The sequence below is a fragment of the Vulpes vulpes genome, chromosome 1, assembly GCF_048418805.1.
Source record: "Vulpes vulpes isolate BD-2025 chromosome 1, VulVul3, whole genome shotgun sequence".
Lineage (NCBI taxonomy): Eukaryota > Metazoa > Chordata > Mammalia > Carnivora > Canidae > Vulpes > Vulpes vulpes.
The window spans coordinates 23,113,111-23,134,396 of NC_132780.1; the positions used below are offsets into that span (position 1 = coordinate 23,113,111).

The 21,286-nt window shown below is 42.2% G+C and overlaps 1 protein-coding gene and 1 pseudogene across 1 annotated transcript in view; both read right to left on the reverse strand.

Annotated features, from left to right (window-relative positions):
* Positions 1 to 1,215: 1,215 nt before the first annotated feature.
* The window catches only part of ZNF329 (zinc finger protein 329), a 68,551-nt gene continuing 48,480 nt past the window's right edge, over positions 1,216 to 21,286 (reverse strand). The window contains exons 3-4 of the transcript XR_012001920.1: positions 17,716 to 17,865; positions 1,216 to 3,476 (exon numbers count right to left, since the gene is read on the reverse strand). The gene's annotated coding sequence lies outside the window, so the exon portion shown is untranslated. The remainder of the gene's footprint in view (positions 3,477 to 17,715; positions 17,866 to 21,286) is intronic.
* Positions 2,106 to 3,687, reverse strand: LOC112908842 (ubiquitin-associated protein 1 pseudogene; annotated as a pseudogene).

Here is a 21,286-nt window from a genome sequence, read left to right on the forward strand (position 1 = left end):
GGTGAAAGGATTCACAGCTTCTGGGGAACATATCACTCTAGATAACTATTCCCTTTACCTCAACTCTCAGGACTCCAGTAGAGTTCAGACCAGTTCTACATGCAGGACAATGGAGACCTGCCTCTGCTCCAGACCCTCATGACCTCACATTCATGGCCCTTGTCAGAATCACACACTCTCCATGTCTGCCCATAAACTCATGTCCTCTTTTCACATCACATCCTAGTCACACATCTATGAGCTCAAGCTTATTCTGGCCTCTGGGCTTCTTCCTTATGCAGCAGTCTTCCCCTCAGGCCAAAGATATCCAATAGTAGATTATGACATATTTCAGGCTGTGGGGAAGGACCTCCACAAGGGGGTCCTTGTGTGTGGGTTTTTTTTTTTTTAATTGAAATTCTTATTGAAAATGACTGTAGGGCAGCCGGGGGGGGGGGGGGGGGGCTCAACATTTTAGCGCCACCTTCAGCCTTTAGGCAGGGAGTGATCCTGGAGACCTGGGATGGAGTGCCACATCAGGCTCCCTGCATGGAGCCTGCTTCTCCCTCTGCCTGTGTCTCTGCCTCTCTCTCTCTCCTCTCTGTGTTTCTCATGAATAAATAAATAAAAATCTTTTTTTTTTTTTTTAAGAAAATGACTATAGATTCTCATGCATTTGTAAGAAAGAATAGGGAATGGTGGCTTGAACACTTTATCTAATTTCCCCCAATGGTAACATTTCTCAAAACTATAGTAAATGTCACAACTAGAAACTGACTGTCATAGAATCCACTAATCCTACTTACATTTCCCCAGTTTTAGTTGTACTCATTTGCTTCTGTATTAAGTTTTATACAATTTTATCATCGTGGTAGGTCCTGGAGCAGTTCCAACAACAAAAGTATCTTTACCACATGTTGCCCTTCCATAACCACACTCACCTTCCTCTCATGCCTGGAGTAATGCTTTTAATACCTTCTTCGTTTCCTGAGGACACTGATACCTCCCCAGTGAAAATAATTTTTAGTAAAAGGCATAATGGAAGGACAGATGTCTGAAATCTTGCGTCTCTCTGATAATTACTCATATTCCATCCAGGGTTCCTCCTGATGCTTTCAACTTTCATTCACTCTCCACATTTCTTTTTTTTTTTTTTTAACTTTTAGATTTTTATTAGTTTTCTGAAGAATCAAAATAGTTAGAAAATTACTTTAGATTCATCAAGACCGTATATCCTTTGTATTTAGATCTTTAATGATGTACAACAGAATATAAAACAAACGAAAGAGACTGATTTCTATGACTAGGTGTTACTCGTGTCATCCTAGAGCAGGGGGCTGGAGGGAGAGGCCATTCTCCAAAGAGAACCGAGTGGAGTTAGTGCTGGGCTATTATACTGCAGCCTGTTTCTCCTCCACTCAGTGTGCTGGGAAGGGGCCAATGATTTCTTAAACTGATGACTGTTTCTTAGGGGGCTCTAAAATCCTGGGTAGCAGAAGACTGTGGTCCAAGCCAAGCCAAAAGAAACAGGCTGGGGCAGGCAAGCATGGTACCTGACTAACAGAAGAGGCAAACTCAGTGCCCCACGTGGAAAGGGCATTCTTTGCACCTCAGAGACGTTGCAGAACCAGTGTTAACACTAAGAGACTTTGTTAAGAGAAGAAAAAAACATCCTGGAAGAACCTCTCAATTGCACTCAACTTGGATTAAGAGTTCAGTCCACCAGTGCAGGGGAGGGAAGCATCTAGCCCTAAAGCAGCACTGAGTCTGGCCCTCCGACCACTTCTCCCTGCCTCCTTTTGGCAGCTGGGCCAGGTTTCAGCTAAGGACATAAAGACTCCAGAAGGACCAGGGAGGTTTCTCTGGAGGGCTGAGGTGGGAAGGACACTTCTCAAAACACAAATACGTTTAACATGGAAGAAGCCAGGGCAGTGCTAGAGGCATTCACATGCCCCGATCTTTCCTACTTTCTCCCCAGCTCAGAGACTGGCAAGCACAGTCTCCACACCTGACCTTCCACCCCCAAAAGAAAATTGGGACGTGTGCCCCCCTCTCATTCCCCACATGGGCTCTTCAGCGCCTCCTGCAGGGGTGGTTCCAGGGCAGGGCCTACGCAGAGCCTGGTCTCAGCTAGCTCCTGCCCAAGCCATAAGGTCGTCTAGAGCATTGTCCTGGTCATTGTTGTGTAGTAGCAGAACTTCCTTAATGTCTTTCAGTTCAAAGCCCATTTCCTTAAATTTGCTCATTAACTGAAGAAACTCCTTCATCTTTTCCTCTGAACACTGGTGCATTTCCAGAGCTTCTTCCACTAAAAGAGGGTCGAAGCCCTTCTCACAAAGCTGTCCATGTGCAAAGAGACAGTCGAGAATCTGCTCAATATTCTCTCCTTTCTTCTTCATGGCTCTCAGGACACACTCATATGAGTAGCCCATGTTGACCACTGTTTCCACACACTGCTGCTCACTGGGGGACAGTGCCTGCAGTTCTGAATAGGCCTGGGGACAGCTGGAAGCATTGGGCACTTGTGACACTGAGAAATTAGGAGGTGTGACCGTCGGACCTGTATTTGGAGGTGATGATTCTTCTGTGCACATAGACAAGACAGAGAGGGAAGGCATCTGGGAGATCAGATCTGAGGGATTCAGGGTTGGCACCTCTGTGCCACTTGTCCAAGTTCAAAGCTGAAAGCCCAAGAGTATGATGCCCATTGAGCTCACTGGCACTGCTTTGGGTGGAAAGCTTCAGAGAATTCTGGAAGGTGCCATTGCGGAGGCAGGAAGTGCTATGGAAAGTGCTTGCCAGCTTGGCTGTCTTCTGATTGCTGTCATCAGAGTCAAGTTTGGGGAAGGACAAGGATTTGATATTGGTTACTGCAGGAACGGGGGGGAGGGACACTTTAGAAGACAGAGACATCTTTTTACAGTTGCCCAACTGTGGTAAGGTTATAAAGCCATTAGGTTTGTGAAGAGGTTTGATATCCAAGGTCGCCTGCTCCAGGGATGCCAGGACCTTCTCATCCTGTAACACAGACCTAGAGCCATCTCTGGGCAAATTATTGTCTAATAACTGAGCCATAATGGGTCCAGTGGTTCCTACCAGAATGTTTCTCAGCTCTTCCTTCTCATCAGTAGTTTTTAACTCCAGATTATCAAATGTATCTTCTTCACGCTCAAAGTCAGCAGGATTGAAATCTGCCTTTGTGTGGGGTGGGCTGAAAACTTTGTGTTTCGTGGCACTGCTGCTGATCCGAGTCGGGGTGAGGATGTTGTTGTGCTGTAAGCTGGCAAGGATGGGGTTAATAGGAGGTGGCATTGTGGCTGTACTGTGAGTCTTGGAGAAGCTCATTTTGCTGTCACCCTCTGGGCCACTCTTAGAATTCACTTTAGCTTCTACTTCCTCAGCCTTGCATTCTGGGCTTCTTGGATTTTCTTAGTATCTTCAGCCCACTCAATAGCTTTCTTTTCCAAGGAGAAGTCATACTGTACTTCTCTGATCACCTGCAAACAATCAGGCAAGGAGAAGCCAATAGGTAGACCAACTTTAGCTGGTGTTTTGAATTTGTCTCCTATCTTAAATGGGACATCATCAAGGTAACTGAAAGTCCCATGAAAATCTCCACCCAACTTCTTAGAAGCCATTTAGAACCTGAACACCGCTGCTGCTGCTGTCCCAGAACCCGAAAGGTGCTGGCGCTGGATGGCTCGGTCCCCACTGAGCTCCTGACGGCCCCTAGGGAGAGCAATCGCCACCACCTCCAACTCTGCCCGCCCCAGGCCAGGCCGTCACTGTAGCCACCACCAGTGCTACAGCTGCCATGCTGAAGTCCTACCACATTTCTTTTTTATTTATTTATTTATTTTATTTTTTAAATTTTTATTTATTTATTTATTTATTTATTTATTTATGATAGTCACACAGAGACAGAGAGAGAGAGGCAGAGACACAGGCAGAGGGAGAAGCAGGCTCCATGCAGGGAGCCCAACATAGGACCCGACCTCCAGACTCCAGAACCACGCCCCCGGTGGAAGGCAGACAGTCAATCGCTGAGCCACACAGGGATCCCCCACATTTCTTTTTCCTTCCTGTGTAATCAGCCCAGGACAAAGGTTCTGTACCTCACCAAATACCTCTTTATGCTTCAGATTGACTTAGTTATTCCCTTAATTATGAAAATCAAAAGGTCCTCTCTTCTGAGGGAACCAGGATTCCTAACAACTGCTGTTTTCAGCCACACTTTATTTTGTTGCCATGTTGATTCTCAGCAATAATCGTGCCTCGGATAAACTGGCTGGGATACTCCATTGGCTGGGATACTGCCACTGCGCAAAGCACTATGTTGATTCTTAAACATTGGATCAAAGTGCTATGTTGATTCTTAAACACTAGATCATTACTTTAAGTAAGAGGCAGCCCAGTGGAGATCCCTGGGTGGCTTGGCAGTTTGGCATCTGCCTTTGGCCCAGGGCGTGATCCCGGAGTCCCGGGATCGAGTCCCACGTTGGGCATCAGGCATGGAGACTGCTTCTCCCTCTGCCTGTGTCTCTGCCTTTCTCTCTATCATGAATAAATAAATAAATAAATAAATCTTAAAAAAAAAAAAAAAGAGGCAGCCCAGCTATAATAGTATAACTATCCTTGGGCAGCCATTCTTCTCCCACTAAGAGATCCATCACCTCTGATTAAGTCTTTGATTTTGCATTTCCAAGGTAATACATTAAGAGAAACAAAAATTTGAAGATGTTGGCTCCAATCTATCTAATTCTGTATTAATGAAATGTCAATATAAATATGTTTCAGAGATTGCTTACAGGAAAGATGGAAAGATTGTGGAAATTTGCCAAGGGCCTCACTGTGCAGAAGTGTCCTTTCCCTCTGGGGAGAGGGACTCCTACCTTCCTCAAACAACTCAGCACAACACCCCAACAGAGTGTTTCTTCTCCTTCAGGTTATATTGCTGGTTCCTGGAATAAACCATCAGCACTCCAATTTCTTATCACCACTCATGGTTTCAGCTTTCCTGCCTAGACACTCTGCTAAAAGCCACAGAATAGAAGCTGGGTCTTCTACAAAAGACAATCTCAAAGACTTCATGAAAATGAGTGAACCAGGGATCCCTGGCTGGCTCAGCGGTTCAGCGCCTGCCTTTGACCCAGGGCGTGATCCTGGAGTCCCGGGATCGAGTCCCGCGTCTGGCTCCCGGCATGGAGCCCACTTCTCCCTCTGCCTGTGTCTCTGCCTCTCTCTCTATATATATATATCATGAAAAAATAAATAAAAAATCTTAATATATATATATATATAAATCTTAATATATATATATAAATCTTAATATATATATATATAAAATATATATATATAAAATATATATATTATATATATATATAAAAGAAAATGAGTGACCCAGGTACTTCTAATTACATTATTATATATATATATATATATATATATATATATAAATCTTAATATATATATATAAAAATCTTAATATATATATATATATATATATATATATAAAAGAAAATGAGTGACCCAGGTACTTCTAATTACAAATATTTTTGTGGATATAGCATTGTGAGCTAATAATCACTAGGTAAGTATTAGATTCAACTGAGATGAAGTCAGGATCTCCAGGGATTATTTTTAGTCCCAAAGGAAGTGAAGACTTCATCAAAATGGACTGCTGCACTAATAGACAGTGAAATAAGAATTAACTAAGGCTGAAAAAATTGGTGGAAGAATTCTTCTGGTGATTATTTGGAATATTTAGTATTATTTTTACTATTTTATATTCTGATGGTTCTGTGATCTATTTCCAATCCTTAGCACAGTAAAATATTGTTTAAATGGTTTCTCATTCTCATTGACCCCTCAGAATCCAGTATTAAACACTTTCCCCAAGCCTCTTTATTTGTAACAGCAATGTGGTTATTTGCAGAAGTTCTAAAATAGTTGTTCTTCATTTTTAATAGACAAGTTGTGTGGACAAGCACATACCTGAAGTGTCAAACTTGAGAATAAATCCTATCATACATCAATGCCATTATGTGACACGCTCACCATGAAAGACAAGGATTACACTTCCTTTGGCACCAACTACCACAAAGCTCACCAGGGAACAGCCTGGAACCCATTCCATAGCTTATAGATTTATAGAAGGAAAGGAAGGTCCCTCTTGGCAAACTAGGAAAACTAGCATATTTGGGGTTTTCAAGGAAAGAGGATTTTTAAAAGATTTTTTTGAGAAAGTGAGAGTGTGCACAAGCAGGGGGGGAGGGACAGAGGTAGGAGACTGTGCAAGCAGGGAGTCCAATGTGGAGCATGATCCCAGAACTCTGGGATCATGACCTGAGGTGAAGGCAGACGCTCAACTAACCGAGGCATCCAGGTGCCCCAAGGAAAGAGGAATTAACTTAAATGTCTAGGTAGTACAGATGTAGTCTAGGTGAGTTTCCTGGGTTTAGTTTTTCACGCTCCATATAAAAAAGCAAACCAGAGTGAACAGCAGAAACCACTGGAGTTACTGAGGCTAGTGAAACATGATCCTAGATGCTTACTAAACCTGCAGACAGTTACTGAAGAGACACACCATAACCAAGGTGGTACTAATTACCATTGAAAAAGGCCAGTAAAAAAAGAAAGAAAAGAAAAGGCCAGTAACATATTTCTAAGAAACAAGAAATTAAGGAGAACTAGCAACTGTGCAAACAGCAAAGCTGTTGGTTTCTACACATAACTATGCATCATATGTGACTCCATTTCCAGAGGCTTAATGAAAGGATCTAGACATGTATCTAAAATCTGCCCATGAAGGAGATCCTGGATCTCCAACTGTCTCCAAGATGATGCTTTGATGTCTGGTGATACCTTGCTTCTCTTTCTGTCCAAAATCTCCTTTCTTCCCTCCTCTGCACCTTGTATTCCCAAACTAGCACATTACACTAAGCTCTCATTTTTATACTGACTTTCTCTCTCCCATCCACATGACCCCTCTGAATCTGCATATTAGACAGCTGATCTCTCACTCTCTCAGAGTTCTACCAAACATCATACAATGAAGAGCCAAAAGCTGAATGCTGGAATCCTATTCTGACAGTACCCACGCACCCATGCTGCTCCCTTCCAGTAAATGGCCACTTCGTTTTCCCAGTGGACAGCACCAGAAACCTGGGTCTTACCTCCCCTTCCCCCATTTTTTGTCTTTTCTCAAAAGTCACATCTAATCTTTCTGCTCTGACTTTCAAATTAATCCAGAATCCCACCATTTTGCATCTCCTCTACCACTGTGGTCATTAATTTAAAAGAAGAGGAAGAGGAGCGCCTGGGTGGCTCAGTGGTTGAGCGTCTGCCTTCGGCTCGGGGTGTGATCCTGGGGTCCAGGATGGAGTCCCGCATAGGGGGAGGACCCTGCTTCTGCCTCTGCCTGTGTCTGCCTCTCTCTCTGTCTCTCATGAGTAAATAAATAAAATATTTAAAAAATAAATAAATAAAGAAGATGAAGAAAAAAATATGTATATTTACGGAAAGGGAGTGGGAAGGGGAGAGGCAGAGGGAGAGGGAGAGAGAGAATCTTAAGGAGGCTCCATACCCAGCATGGAGCCCAATGTGGGGCTTGATCTCACAATGCTGGGATCATGACCAGAGCCAAAATCAAGATTCAGACACCCAATCAACTGAGCCACCTAGGTACCCCTAAAAATATTTTAAATTGAGGTATAATATAACTTAAACATAAAAAATTCAAAGTAAGCAATTCACTGGGTTTTTAGATATATCTCTATGAGTTTTCATATAGGTAGACAGTTGGGCAACCAGAGATTATGATATAAAGTATCCTTATCCCTCAGCAGGTAATCACCACTCTGACTTCCTCACACACTGTTTAGTCCTAAACACTACATCGGTGGATCAAATCATCTGCATGTTCTGGTGCTGGACTTGGTTAGCAATACCTCTCAGAGTCATCCCTATGGCTGGTGAACTGTGTTAAGCATTAAAAGAACAACATCAATGCTTCTGAAATTCTCCCCCCAAAATTGAGGGAACACTTCCTACCTCATTCTGTGGTCATGGGCACTACAAGAAAATGACAAAACAATATTCCTCATAAATACTGATGCCAACATCCTCAACAAAATACTAGCAAACTAAACTCCACAGCATATTAAAGGGATTATATACCAAAACTAAGTGTGATTTGTTGCAGGAATGCAAGGATGTTTCAACATATGAAAATCAGTCAATATAATAACCACATTAACATAATAAGGGGGGGAAAGTGCATGATCATCTAAACTGATACACGAAAAACACTGGATAAAATTTAACACCCATTATAAAAACAATCAACAAATTAGGAACAGAAGGAACTATTTCAACATAATAAAGGCCACATATGAAAAACCCATAGCTAACATCCTCTATGGTGAAAGACTGGAAGCTTTTCCTCTAAGATCACAAGACAGGCTGGCCACTTTCACCAATGACATTCAACAAAGTATTAGAAGTTCTAGCCAGAGGGCAGCCCGGTGGCTCAGCGGTTTAGCACCACCTTTGGCCCAGGGCGTGATCCTGAAGACGGGGGATCGAGTCCCGCATCGGGCTCCCAGCATGGAGCCTGCTTCTCCCTCCTCCTGTGTCTCTGCCTCTCTCTCTTTCTCTGTGTCTATCTTAAATAATAAATAAATAAATAAATCATTTAAAAAAAAAAAAGAGGTATGGGTATCACCCACTTAAAAAAAAAATCTTTAAAAATATATATATTAAAAAAAAAAAAAGAAGTTCTAGCCAGAGCTATTAGGCAAGAAAGAGAAATAAAAGGCATCCAAATTGGAAAGGGAGAGGCAAAAGTATCTCTATGTGCAGATGATATGACCTTATACATTAGAAAACACTAAAGATTACACATGCACACACCATTAGAATTAATACAAATTCAGCAAAGTTGCAAAATACAAGATCAGCACACAAAAATCAGTTGCATTTCTATACACTAACAATGAATGATCTGAAAATGAAAATTTTTTCTAAGTTGCATTTAAAATACTACCAAAAAAGGGCAGCCCCGGTGGCTTAGCAGTTTGGCACTGCCTTCGGCCTGAGGTGTGATCCTGGAGACCAGGGATCAAGTCCCATGTTGGGCTCCCTGCATGAAGCCTGCTTCTCCCTCTGCCTCTCTCTCTCTCTAATAAATAAATGAAATCTTTTAAAAAATTTTAAAAAACACCACCAAAAAGACGGAAATATTTGTGAAGTACTCGCAGAGAAGGAGGATAGATTAATGGTTGCCAGAAAGTAGGGACAGAGGGTTGGGAGTAGGGTGGCTACCTAGGAGGAGTATGAGGGAGGTAGAGTCGAGTATCTTGACTATGATGGTTATACCAAGGTATGAACCCTAAAATGGTATAGAGCTCCAACACATGTGAGGATGTGTATGTAGGAGTTAACAAGCTCTGTAGATCATACCAATATCAATTTCCTGGCTTTGACACTGTTCTACAATTGTGCAAGATGTTAACAATGGGAGACGCTAGGTAAAAGGTGCACAGGACCTCCCTGTACATTTCTGTTCTTTCCTATGTAACTATAATTATTTCTTTTTTAAAAAAATTATTTATTTATTTATTCATGATAGAGAGAGAGAGAGAGAGAGAGGCAGAGACACAGGCAGAAGGAGAAGCAGGCTCCATGCTGGGAGCCTGATGTGGGACTCGATCCCAGGACTCCAGGACCACGCCCTGGGCCAAAGGCAGGCGCTGAACCACCACCCAGGGATCCCCGGTGGATAAAAGGCATCAGGGATAACTGAGAAAGTCTGAATAGGGATAGGTTACCAAGTGATAGCAGGAAACTACTGCTCGTTTTCTTAGGTGTGACAACAGTATTAGAATTGTGTGGAAGAATGTCCTTATTTGTAGAATATATATCCTGAAATTTTTAGGGACACTTAATTTTCAAATGCTTATATATACACACATAAAGAAATATCCATTTCTTTATGTGCACACACAAGTAAATATACATACATAAATATATATATACTCATATACATATACAAAAAATATACACATGCAAACATGTGTATACTTATATAATACAAAAATACATATATATACCCATATTCAACACATAGAACATATAAATATGTATAAATACATATTGCACATACATATGTACATGCATAATATATATTATAAATACATAACATACATGCACATTGAGGTGGTGCAGCAAAGGAAATAGTCAACAAAACCAAAAGACAACTAACAGAATGGGAGAATATATTTACAAATGTCTAATCAGATAAAGTGCTAGTGGGACACCTAGGTGGCTTAGTGGTTGAGCATATGCCTTTGGCTCAGGGAGTGATCCTGGTCAGGGATCAAGCACCCCCCGCCCCGCCCCTTGTATCAGGCTCCCAGCAGAGAGCCTGCTTCTCCCTCTGCCACTCTCTCTCACTCTGTCTCATAAATGAATAAACAAATAAAATCTTTAATAAAAAAAAGGGCGGGGGGACTCCTGGGTGGCTCAGCAGTTGAGGGTCTGTCTTTGGCTCAGAGCGTGATCCCAAAGTTCCAGGATTGAGTCTCACATTAGGCTCCCTACGAGATGCCTGCTTCTCCCTCTCCCTATGTCTCTGCCTTCTTTCTGTGTCTCTCATGAATAAATGAATAAAATCTTAAAAAAATATAAAGGGCTAGTATCCAAAATCTATAAAGAACTTATCAAATTCAACACCCAAAGAACAAATAATCCAATAAAGAAATGGGTAGAAGATAAGAACAGACATTTCTCCAAAGAAGACAAACAAATGGCCAACAAGCACATGAAAAAAATGCTCCATATCATTCAGTATCAGGGAAATACAAACCAAAACCACAATGAGATACCGCCTCACACCAGTTAGAATGGCTAAAATTAACAAGTTAGGAAATGACAGATATTAGTGAGGTTGCAGAGAAAGGGGAGCCCTCTTACACTGTTGGTGGGAATGCAACCTGGTGCAGCCATTCCAGAAAACAGTTTAGAGGTTCCACAAAAGTTGAAAATAGAGCTACCCTATGAACCAGGAATTGTACTACTAGGGATTTACCCCAAAGATACAAATGGAGTGATCTGAGGCACTTGCACCCCAATGTTTATAGCAGCAATGTCCACAACAGCAAAACTATGGAAAGAGCCCAGACGTCCATCAACAGATGAATGGACAAACATGTGGTATATGAATATTACACAGCTATCAAAAACAAATGAAATCTTGCCATTTGCAATGCATAGATGGAACTAGAGGGTATTATGCTGAGAACTATGTCAATCAAAGAAAGACAATTATTATATGATCTCAGTCATATATGGAATTTAAGAAACAATACAGAGGATTATAGGGGAAGGGAGGGAAAAATAAAACAAGATGAAATCAGAGAGGGAGACAAGCCATAAGAAACTTTTAATCACAGGAAACAAACTGAGGATTGCTGCAGGGGTGGGAGGTAGGTGAATGGGGTAATTGGGTGATGGACATTAAGGAGGGCAAGTGATTAATGAGCACTAAGTATAATAAGTGATGAATCACTGAACTCTACCACTGAAACTAATAATACACTATATGTTAATTGAATTTAAATTTTTAAAATTAATTTAAAAAGTAACCCGAGGTGCTGGGTAATCGGCATTCATTATACTCTTCTGCTAATATTTTAGAAATGTCAAAATATAAAATAGGCAGGGTAAATATTAATGCTTCCAGAGAGAGGTACTACACCAAGGATCAACATTCATTATTAGATGAGAATGAATTTATAAGTTTTCAAAAAGGTGTTCAAGACTCAGTTATAGGTATTCTAAGGGAGAGTGAGGATATACTACCTGGGAGCTATAAGAAAACCATGGAGTTAGCAAACTTGGAAAATGCTGACTTGTAAAATCCTTTCTGCACAATAAGTTTGATGGAGGAGAAAACAGGAAAGCCAGGTGTGTTGACCTGGAACAACTGGGGTTGAGGCACGGCAGAGCTGTCCAAACCCATTTCCTCTAGCCAGCTCCAGAATCACCTGGCCTTACAGTTGCTCCCCAGAGCTGGCAACTGATTCAAACTGAAAACTATTTAATCTCAGGGCACCTGGGTGGCTCAGTCAGTTAAGCATCTGCCTTTGATTCAGGTCATGATCCCAGGGTCCTGGAATGGAATATGGAGTTGGGTTCCCTGCTCAGTAGGGAGTCTCCTCCCTACCACTGCAACTCTCTTTCTCACTTGCTCTCTCTCTAAAATAAAGTCTTTTAAAAAAATAAAAAGAAAAGAAAACAATTTAGTCTCTTTATCATCTATATATGTTTCTGAAAAGTTGCAATAAAAGTAGGACAAATCAAATTCTATTTTATCTTTTCAGTGTAGTTGACAGTATCATTGACTATATTTCTTATATTGTGCCTTATATTCCCAGAACCTTAGAATTCTATTTTAGATTCTACAGGAAAGCATCCTACTTATATAAAATTTCATCAAATCCACTTAAATATGTTACTATTAAAAATATCATTATGGTGCTGGCTTTGGCAACATATACTAAAAATATCACTATAAAAAAGAATACAGGGGATCCCTGGGTAGCTCAGTGGTTTAGCACCTGGCTTCACACCTAGGGTGTGATCCTGAAGTCCCAGGATCAAGTCCTACATCAGGCTCCCTGCGTGGAGCCTGCTTCTCCCTCTGCCTGTGTCTCTGCCTCTCTCTCTGTGTCTCTCATGAATAAATAAATAAATAAATAAAATCTTTTAAAAAAATAAAATATAATACAATACATACTCATTATAGAAAACTTGGAAAACAAAGTACAAAGAAAATTAAGTCTTGGATGCCTTTACTTCCTGTTCTCTTCCTAGAGAACACTGATTTGGTGTAGTTGAAGTCAAACTGTATATACAATTTGGGACCCCTTTTTATTATTTTTCCCAGTTAATATTATATTATAGGTCGTTTCCACATCATTAACATGTCTTTATTAGCAGAAAAACCGGTGCAGCCCCTTTGAAGAACAATTTGGGGTTGAAATCAAAATTTAAAATGCGGGAACGCCTGGGTAGCTCAGTGGTTGAGCGTCTGCCTTTGGCTCAGGGCCTGATCCCAGGGTCTGAGGATCGAGTCCCATATCGGGCTCCCTCAGAGGAGCCTGCTTCTCTGCCTCTCTCTCTGTGACTCTCATGAACAAATAAAATACACACAAAAATTTTAATGCAAACCAATGTGGTGGATCAACATTAAAAATTCAAAACCAACATAAGAAGACCTTGCCCTTAGTGTTGCTTCATCAAACTTTTGCTCCAGTTACATATGCATATGGGTTAAGAATGTAAAAGTGTTTCTTACAATGCCTGGATCAAAAAAAGAAAGAAAGAAAGAAAGAAAAGAAAGAAAGAAAGAAAGAAAAGAAAGGAAAGAAAGAAAGAAAAGAAAGAAAAGAAAGAAAGAAAGAAAAGAAAGAAAAGAAAGAAGAAAGAAAGAAAGAAAAGAAAGAAGAAAGAAAGAAAGAAAGAAAGAAAGAAAGAAAGAAAGAAAGAAAGAAAGAAAGAAAGAAAACAAACCCCAGGCTGGAGAAACCCACGCTCTTTTATAAGGACACATGTCCAAAATGCCCACTAAAGCATGTTAGGAACATTGAAAAACTGCAAACTTCCCAGCTGTGCATCAATGGGGGGAGGAGGGTGGCGGGGGCGGAGTGGGGCATAAATTATGGCATCTTCACAAGGTAGAATACTGCACAACAATGAAATCAGTATATGTAGAAACCAAAGACTGCTGAGAGAAGCAGACTGCAGAGGTTCACATATCAAGCATGTCAATCGCAAACACACACACACATAAACCACACCCCACATTGCTCGAGGCTATAGATATTATACAGTCGAAAGCTCTAACAACAGCCTGAAGACAAAGGTTAAGTGTTTGCTTAGATGTGTCACAATCCCCTTCTGTGATCTTAGGTCTCTGGGATAAGGGCCCTCCTGTGGTCACAAGCTCATGTTTACTGAATTCCTACTGTGTGCCAGGCCCTGTTCTGATGAATCAGCAATGGATTCATACAGATAAAGACTCCTGTCTGGTGGAGCTGGCTGTCTAGTGGGTAAGACACAAGGAACAAACTGCAGGGACCCCTGGGAGGCTCAACGGTTTAGCTTCTGCCTTTGGTTCAGGGCGTGATCCCAGGATCGCAGGATAGAGTTCCGCATCCGGCTCCCTGCAGGGAGCTTGCGTCTCTGACTCGGTGTCTCTCATGAATAAATAAATAAAATCTAAAAAAAGAAAAAAAAGAACTGCAGTCTGTCTCCATCAAACACTCACTCTGCAGCACACAGACGTGGGTCAGAATTAGCACGGATGTCCCTGACTGCCCCAACTTCTACCCACCGTTCCAAACTCAGAAACCAAGGCGACTTGGAACACATTGCTCAAGGGAGGTGGCAGGACTCTGATACAAGCTCCTAACCACCTGCAACCCAGCAGCAGTTCCTCGGCCAGCAGCCCCTGTTCCAGAACCCCTGGGGATTCCGGCTGCTGCTGAGGGCAGCAGTAGGAGACTTGGAGCCTGGAAGAGACGTGCCCAGACACGCGACCTCTCTGTTCCAATGAGGGACAGACCGTGGGGAGGGCAGAGGGAAGGGAGACGGAGGAGGTGCCCTGTCAGAGAAGGAAGTCGCGAAGCGGCTGAATTCTGGAAATACCTTAGAGTTGTAGACATGGGAATTTCGGGCAGAGAAGATGTGGGGGTTGAGGGCTGCGGGCAGAAAAGGGAGTCGTCATTTACGGATTCGGGAAAGACTAGGTTTGGGGGAGACCAGAGAGGCTCAGCTGAGGGCCCCAAGGTCTGAGGGGTAGTCGCCGGATGGGGACAACTTCAGGGCATTAGCGGCCCGCGACTGGGTGCAGCGGATGGGAGTGAAAAGTGGGAGGACAGATTCAGTGGCTGGGGGTAGGCGGGAAACATTCAAGGCACTACAAAGGCGCAGTGAGGGAAGTCGATCTTTGCAAGGGGAAGGGAGTAGGAGGACGCAAAGGGGAGAAGGCAATCCTGGGAAAAGGAATCCTTCTCCAGGAAATGGAGAAGGCTGTGCCAGCCAAACCTTGTCGGGAGAGGAGACGGTGCGCGGGGCGCCCGGCCAGCAAGGTGAGCGAGGAGGAGTACTTACCGCTCTAGTGGCGTCACTTCGGAGCGTGGGTCTGTCGTACACGTGCGCCTGCGCACGCGTGTGAGCGAACCTAGTTCCCGGGCGAGATTTCACCAGCCTGGCCAGGCAGGACTGCTCATTCAAGGCATTCGCCGGTTTCTCAACTGCATTCTTTCTTATTGAGATGCAGAGTTCTTTATATATTCTATATATCAGTACTTTGTTGCGTCTATGAGCGACAGTTACCTTCTCCCAGTCTGCTGCTTGCCTTTCCACTTGCATAATATTGCTTCCTAATGAACAACAGTCCATTTTAACGTAGCCAGGCTTATCAGTTTCCCTTAGTTTGGTTAAGAAACGTTTGCCCATGCCAGGATCACAAAGAGGTTCTGTATTTTCATCTGAACTCTGTCGCTTTGCTTTTCACAGTTAGAGCTACAATCCTGAGGAACTGATTTTTGTGGACAGTGGGGGTCATCAAACCACAATAAATCCACCTGTTTTGTATGATGCAAAAGTTAAGGATGGTTTTTACACTTTCGAATGTTGAAAAAAATAAGAATAGTACTCATGGCACACGAAAATTATGTGGAATTCAAATTTCAGAATCCATAAATAAAGTTGTATTGGAACACAGCCATGCCCCACTGGCTTACAGATTGTAACTGCTTTCACATTACAACAGTTCAGTACTTGTAGCAGAGACCACAGGATGTGCAAAGCCTAAAATACCTCTTATCTTACCCTTTACAGGAAAGTTTGCTGACTCCTGATATGTACTGAGATATAATCACTGGATTTTAACTATTTAAAATGTTTGCAAAACCAGAAGATACTTTCATACTCACCAGGATATGTATACTCCAAAAGACACAGTAATAAGTACTGGAAATGATGTGGAAAAATCAGAATACTTATAACACTGTTGGTGGGAATATAAAATGATATAACCTTTGTGAACAAGTTTGGCAATCTCTCAAAAGCTTAAACAGAGAGTTACCATATAGCACAGCAGTTCCACTCCACAGTTATCTACTCAAGAGTGTTGAAAGCATATATCCACACAAAAACTTGTACATGAAGGATCATGGCAGCATTATTCATAATGGCCAAAAAGTAGAAGCCAACCATGTCCACTGACAAATGGATAAGCAAAAGGTTATATATTCACATGTTTTATTATTCAGCCATATAAGGAATGAAGTACTGACAAATGCTAAAACATGAACATTGACAACATAATGCTAAATGAAACCTAGCCAGACAATCACATATTGTATTATTCCATTTATATGAAACGTCCAGAGTAGCCAAATGTGTGGAGACAGTAGATTAGTGCCTGCAAGGGCTGGGAGAAGGAGGAAATGAAAAGTGACTGCTAATTGGCATTTGCTTCCTTATGAAGGGAAATGAAATGTACTGAAATTAAAGCATGGTAATGGCTGCACAACCTCATGAAAATATTAAAAACCACTGAATCACACTTTTCTTTTTTAACTTGAAAATTGTTTAACCTATTTTACCAGAAATGACCACTGATTCAGTTGAACTCCTTTGGTCACTATAAGCTTAGATGTCTACTTATGTCTTTGCTACTTTTTTTCCCGGAAACTTGGTTATACACACTCTCAACCTATTTGTCTTGGAATCTCAAATGTTGCCCTTGTTTTCTTTTTGTTTGTTTGGGGTTTATTTAGCTTTTATTTGAGAGAAAGAGCAATCATGAGAGAGAGTACAAGCAGAGGCGAAGGGCAGAAGGAGAGGCAGACTCCCTGCTGAGCAGGGAAGCCTAATGTGGGACTTGATCCCAGGACCACCGGATCATGACCCAAGCCAAAGGCGGGGCTTAACCAACTGAGCCACTGAGGCATCCCCTCAAATGTTGCCCTCCTGAATGTGGATTTTTATTTGGCAAAGGCTTCCTTGCACCCCACACTCAGTTCTCCAATGAAGCCATTTCCCCAACTATGTCCCATGAAGAGATTTCACCTATGGCTTTGTTGCCCCTCCCTCATATTTGACAGGTGGAAGGAGTCTGTCTTCCCTAAATCCCGTTCTCTCTTGATCCATAACATCAAACACCCTGGCTTCCCTCCTCCCTCCTAAGCCATTTCTTTTTCACCTGGCTGACTCCTGTGTTTCCCCACGATCAACCAATTCTTTGGTCACCATTCTGAGTGTTCACCTAATATAATCAGAGGTCTATAAGGCTTTTACTTACCTCATCTTGCCTGCTCATCTCTCTTCCCTCTGATGCCCTAACCCTCCTGCATCAGTACCTAATCTTCTGTGTGAGGCAGTCTTCCCTCCCTACCACTTGGTTAACCTCTCCTAATCCTATAGCTCACATTGATATTTTCATAATTGTTTGATAAATAAATGCCCATCTTCCTATCTGGACAGCTCCATCTGGAGCTGGACACACTGTTGTATTCCCAACTGAGAATCCACTCACAGGGGATTGATGTGTCAACATCTGAGACACTCACCAAATGTTTGCTGATTTGAATGAATTGGAAGACATATTCCAAAATATTAATGATTGCTCACCAAATGTATTTGGTGAATAAAGATACTTACCAGATATTTGCTGATTTGAATGAATTGGAAGACATATTCCAAGATATTGATAATGAATGCTGGTCATAGGGGAGATTCTGGATGCAACTTCTTTAATTTCCTATTTCTCTGTACATTGCAAGTATTTTTTTTTCCACTGAGGAAGAATTACTTTAGAAATAAAAAACAAAAAAAAATTAAAAATTAAAAACATTTAAAAAAAGAAACAGAAAACAATAAAGATAGGCACTCAAGATATGGCTGTCCACTGTTAGTGCTGGTTCACCTCCAAATGTTCAACAAACATTTATTGGGCATTGTTGCAGTATTCGAAGGGCCAGGGATACAGCAGAATCCAAGCAAGATGTTTACAATACAGCAAGAGAGATAAACAAGTACAATGCATCATGTATCAATCAGATGGCGGTCAATGCCTTGGAGGTACATAAAGCAGGGAAAGAGGATGGGGGAGTGAGTGTGTATTGGGTAGGAGCAGTCTCTTAGAGAAGTCAGTAAAGTGCTCACTGAAAAGGTGATGTTTGAATAATGAATTGCAGGTGAGGAAGTGAGCCCAAAAGTATTGGGGGAAGATGATCCCCACAAAGGGAACACTGACTGCTGAGGCTCCGCATAACATGCCTAGCATTTGAGGACTACCAGGGAGGTGGCAGAGACTATCAACTAAAACATTGCCCGGCCATGAAGCACCTGGGTGGCCCAATTAGTTAAGTGTCCAAATATTGATCTCAGCTCAGGTCCCCCCCCCTTTTTTTTAAAGATTTATTTGAGAGAGAGAGAAAGGAAAGAAAGAGAGAGGGAAGGAGAGCAGGGGGAAGAGCAGAGGGAGGACAAGCAGGCTCCATCCTGAGCTCAGAGCCTGACAGAGGGCTTGATCTCTGGATCCCGAGATCATGACCCCAGCCAAAATCTAGAGTTGGATGCCCAACTGACTGAGCCACCCAGGTGCCCCTCAGCTCAGGTCAGGTCTTGATTCTCAGGGTCATAAGTTCAAGCACCAACCTAGAGCCCACTTAAAACAACGAAAACCCCACACATTGCCAGGCCAGACATGATGAAGTAAGAAAACAGATAACTTGTATTATGGTTAAAGATACTTGCTGCCTCTCCTCAGGGAGGATTATTCATCCCTGCTTCAGTGACTTCAGGCTTGATTGTGTACTTGCTTTGACAAAGAAAGGTTAGTGGAAGTGCAGGTGCCACTTCTGAGCAGAAGCTTTCAGAGCCTCTACCTAAATCCAGCTATCCCCCTTTCCCTCTGCCATAAGGCCAGCAATGGCCCCAGGAAGAGAGAAGATGCTCCCTAGCCAAGTGAAGGTAACATGGAGTAGACCATTGGCATTATGAGCCCCAAAGATTTTTCCTGCCATTTAGTTACTGTAGAATAACTTACCTTAAGCTGACTGTTATAATAAACCATAAGTACTGCTTTTTTTTTTCTTTTAAGATTTATTTTAGGGATGCCTGGGTGGCTCAGTGGTTGGGCATCTGCTTTTAGCTAAGGGTGTGATCCTGGAATGCCTGGATTGAGTCCCATATCAGGCTCCCTGCACAGAGCCTACTTCTCCCTCTGCCTATGTCTCTGCCTCTCTCTCTTGAATAAATAAAATCTTTTTTTTTTTTTTTTTAAAGATTTATTTTAGAGAGAGACAGCATGCACTTGAGGACATGGAGGGCAGAGGGAGAGAGAAACTCCAGTTGACCCCCTGCTGAGCTTGGAGCCCAACATGGGGCTCAATCCCACGACCAAAAGATCATACCCTGAGCAGAAACCTAGGGTCAGACACCAAAGAGACTGCACCATCCAGGGACCCCAGAACTGCTGCTTTAAATTTGAAATTCAGAATGACAAAAAAAAATTAAATAAATAAAATTGACATTTCAAGTGCTGGTAAGGATAGTCTCATCTATTACTATGGGAAAGAAAAATGGTACCACCACTTTGGAAAGGAACTTTGCAGTTTCATACAAAGCTCAACATAGATTTACCACATGACCCAGCAGTTGCATTCCTAGGTATTTACCCAAAGGAAATGAAAACCTGTCTTTAACAGGTTTAGACGGAATGTTTGTGCATTGCCCAAACTCATGTTGAACTCCTAATCTGTACTGGGCTGGTATTTAGAGGTGGGGCCTTTGGAAGGTGATTAGACCTGAGGGTACAGCCCACACGAATAGGATTATTGCCCTTATAAGAGACCCCTGAGAACTCTCTCACCCTTTCCACCATGTGAGGACACAGTGAGAAGATAATCAATCTGTGAACAAGGAGGTAGGCTCTCACCAGACACCAAATCTGCCAGTGCCTTGATTTTACACTTCCCAGTCTCCAGAACTGTGAGAAATAAGTTTTTTTTTTAAGCCACTCAGTCTATTGTCGATTGTTATGGCAGCCCGAACAGACTAACATATGTACAAACAATATTGAATTTTGTTTCAGACCTGGGTTCCTAGAGAAATTCCCTCACCCCTCTGTGTTCCAAGAAATGGCTAACCATCCTATTCTCAGATAAACAGGGCTCCACGCTTCCTCAGTTATTCCATCCTTCCTCATGTCTCCCATAAGACTCATGGATGACTCCCTTCTTATCTGACTCTATAAACTCCAGCCCCCCTTTCTTTTCTTTAGAAGTTACACATTGAAAGAATACAAAGAGGGGTGTGGATTAACAGAAACTTTCTGAAGCATGGTGGCAACCACTATCAACATCCCTTGTATCCATATTGGATTAGAGAGCACATCTGGACTTCCCACACATATTTGTAGGCTATGGACTTCTTTTTTAGGATGCTAAAAGGTGCGTTTCCCCTCAGCTAACCTAGGGCACAGAAGGTGTAAGTAGAAGTGAAGGGGATCTTTTCCTGAACTTTTCTTTCACTAAAGAATGTCTGTTCCTTAATAGGACTTATTTTTCCAGACTAGCTCTGACAATCAGGGCTGTGTGAATGACCAAGGGGCACCTGGCTGAGTAAGCCATACCTACTCTCAAAGTAGACAGAGACTACCAGAGGTTTTTTGTCTTTTTCTTGTTTTTGTCTTTTTAATCCTTATTTATTAACTTGCTGAAAAGAAAACACACATTGAATAATATCTCACCAAACAAGAGCAAGGAAAGTTAAAGATCCATGAGAACTAGAGAGGAGGGCAGTCTGGGTGGCTCAGTGGTTTAGTGCCGCCTTGAGCCCAGGTCCTGATCCTGGAGACCCAGGATCAAGTCCCATGTCGGGCTCCCTGCATGGAGCCTGCTTCTCCCTCTGCCTGTGTCTCTGCCTCTCTCTCTGTGTCTCTCATGAATAAATAAATATCTTAAAAAAATATATGTCTATCAAAAAAAAAAAAAAAGAACTAGAGAGTATCTCAGTTTCCTACGGCTACTATAACAAGTTACCATAAGCTTTGTACCTTAAAAATACACACATTTATTCCCTTACAGTTCTGGAAACCTGAAGTCCAAAATCACTTTCACCAGGCTAACAAGGTGTCAGCAGTGCTAGGTCCTTCTGGAGGCTGTAGGGTAAGAATCAGTCTCCTTGCCTATACCAGCTTCCACATTCCTCGCCTCATGGCACCTCT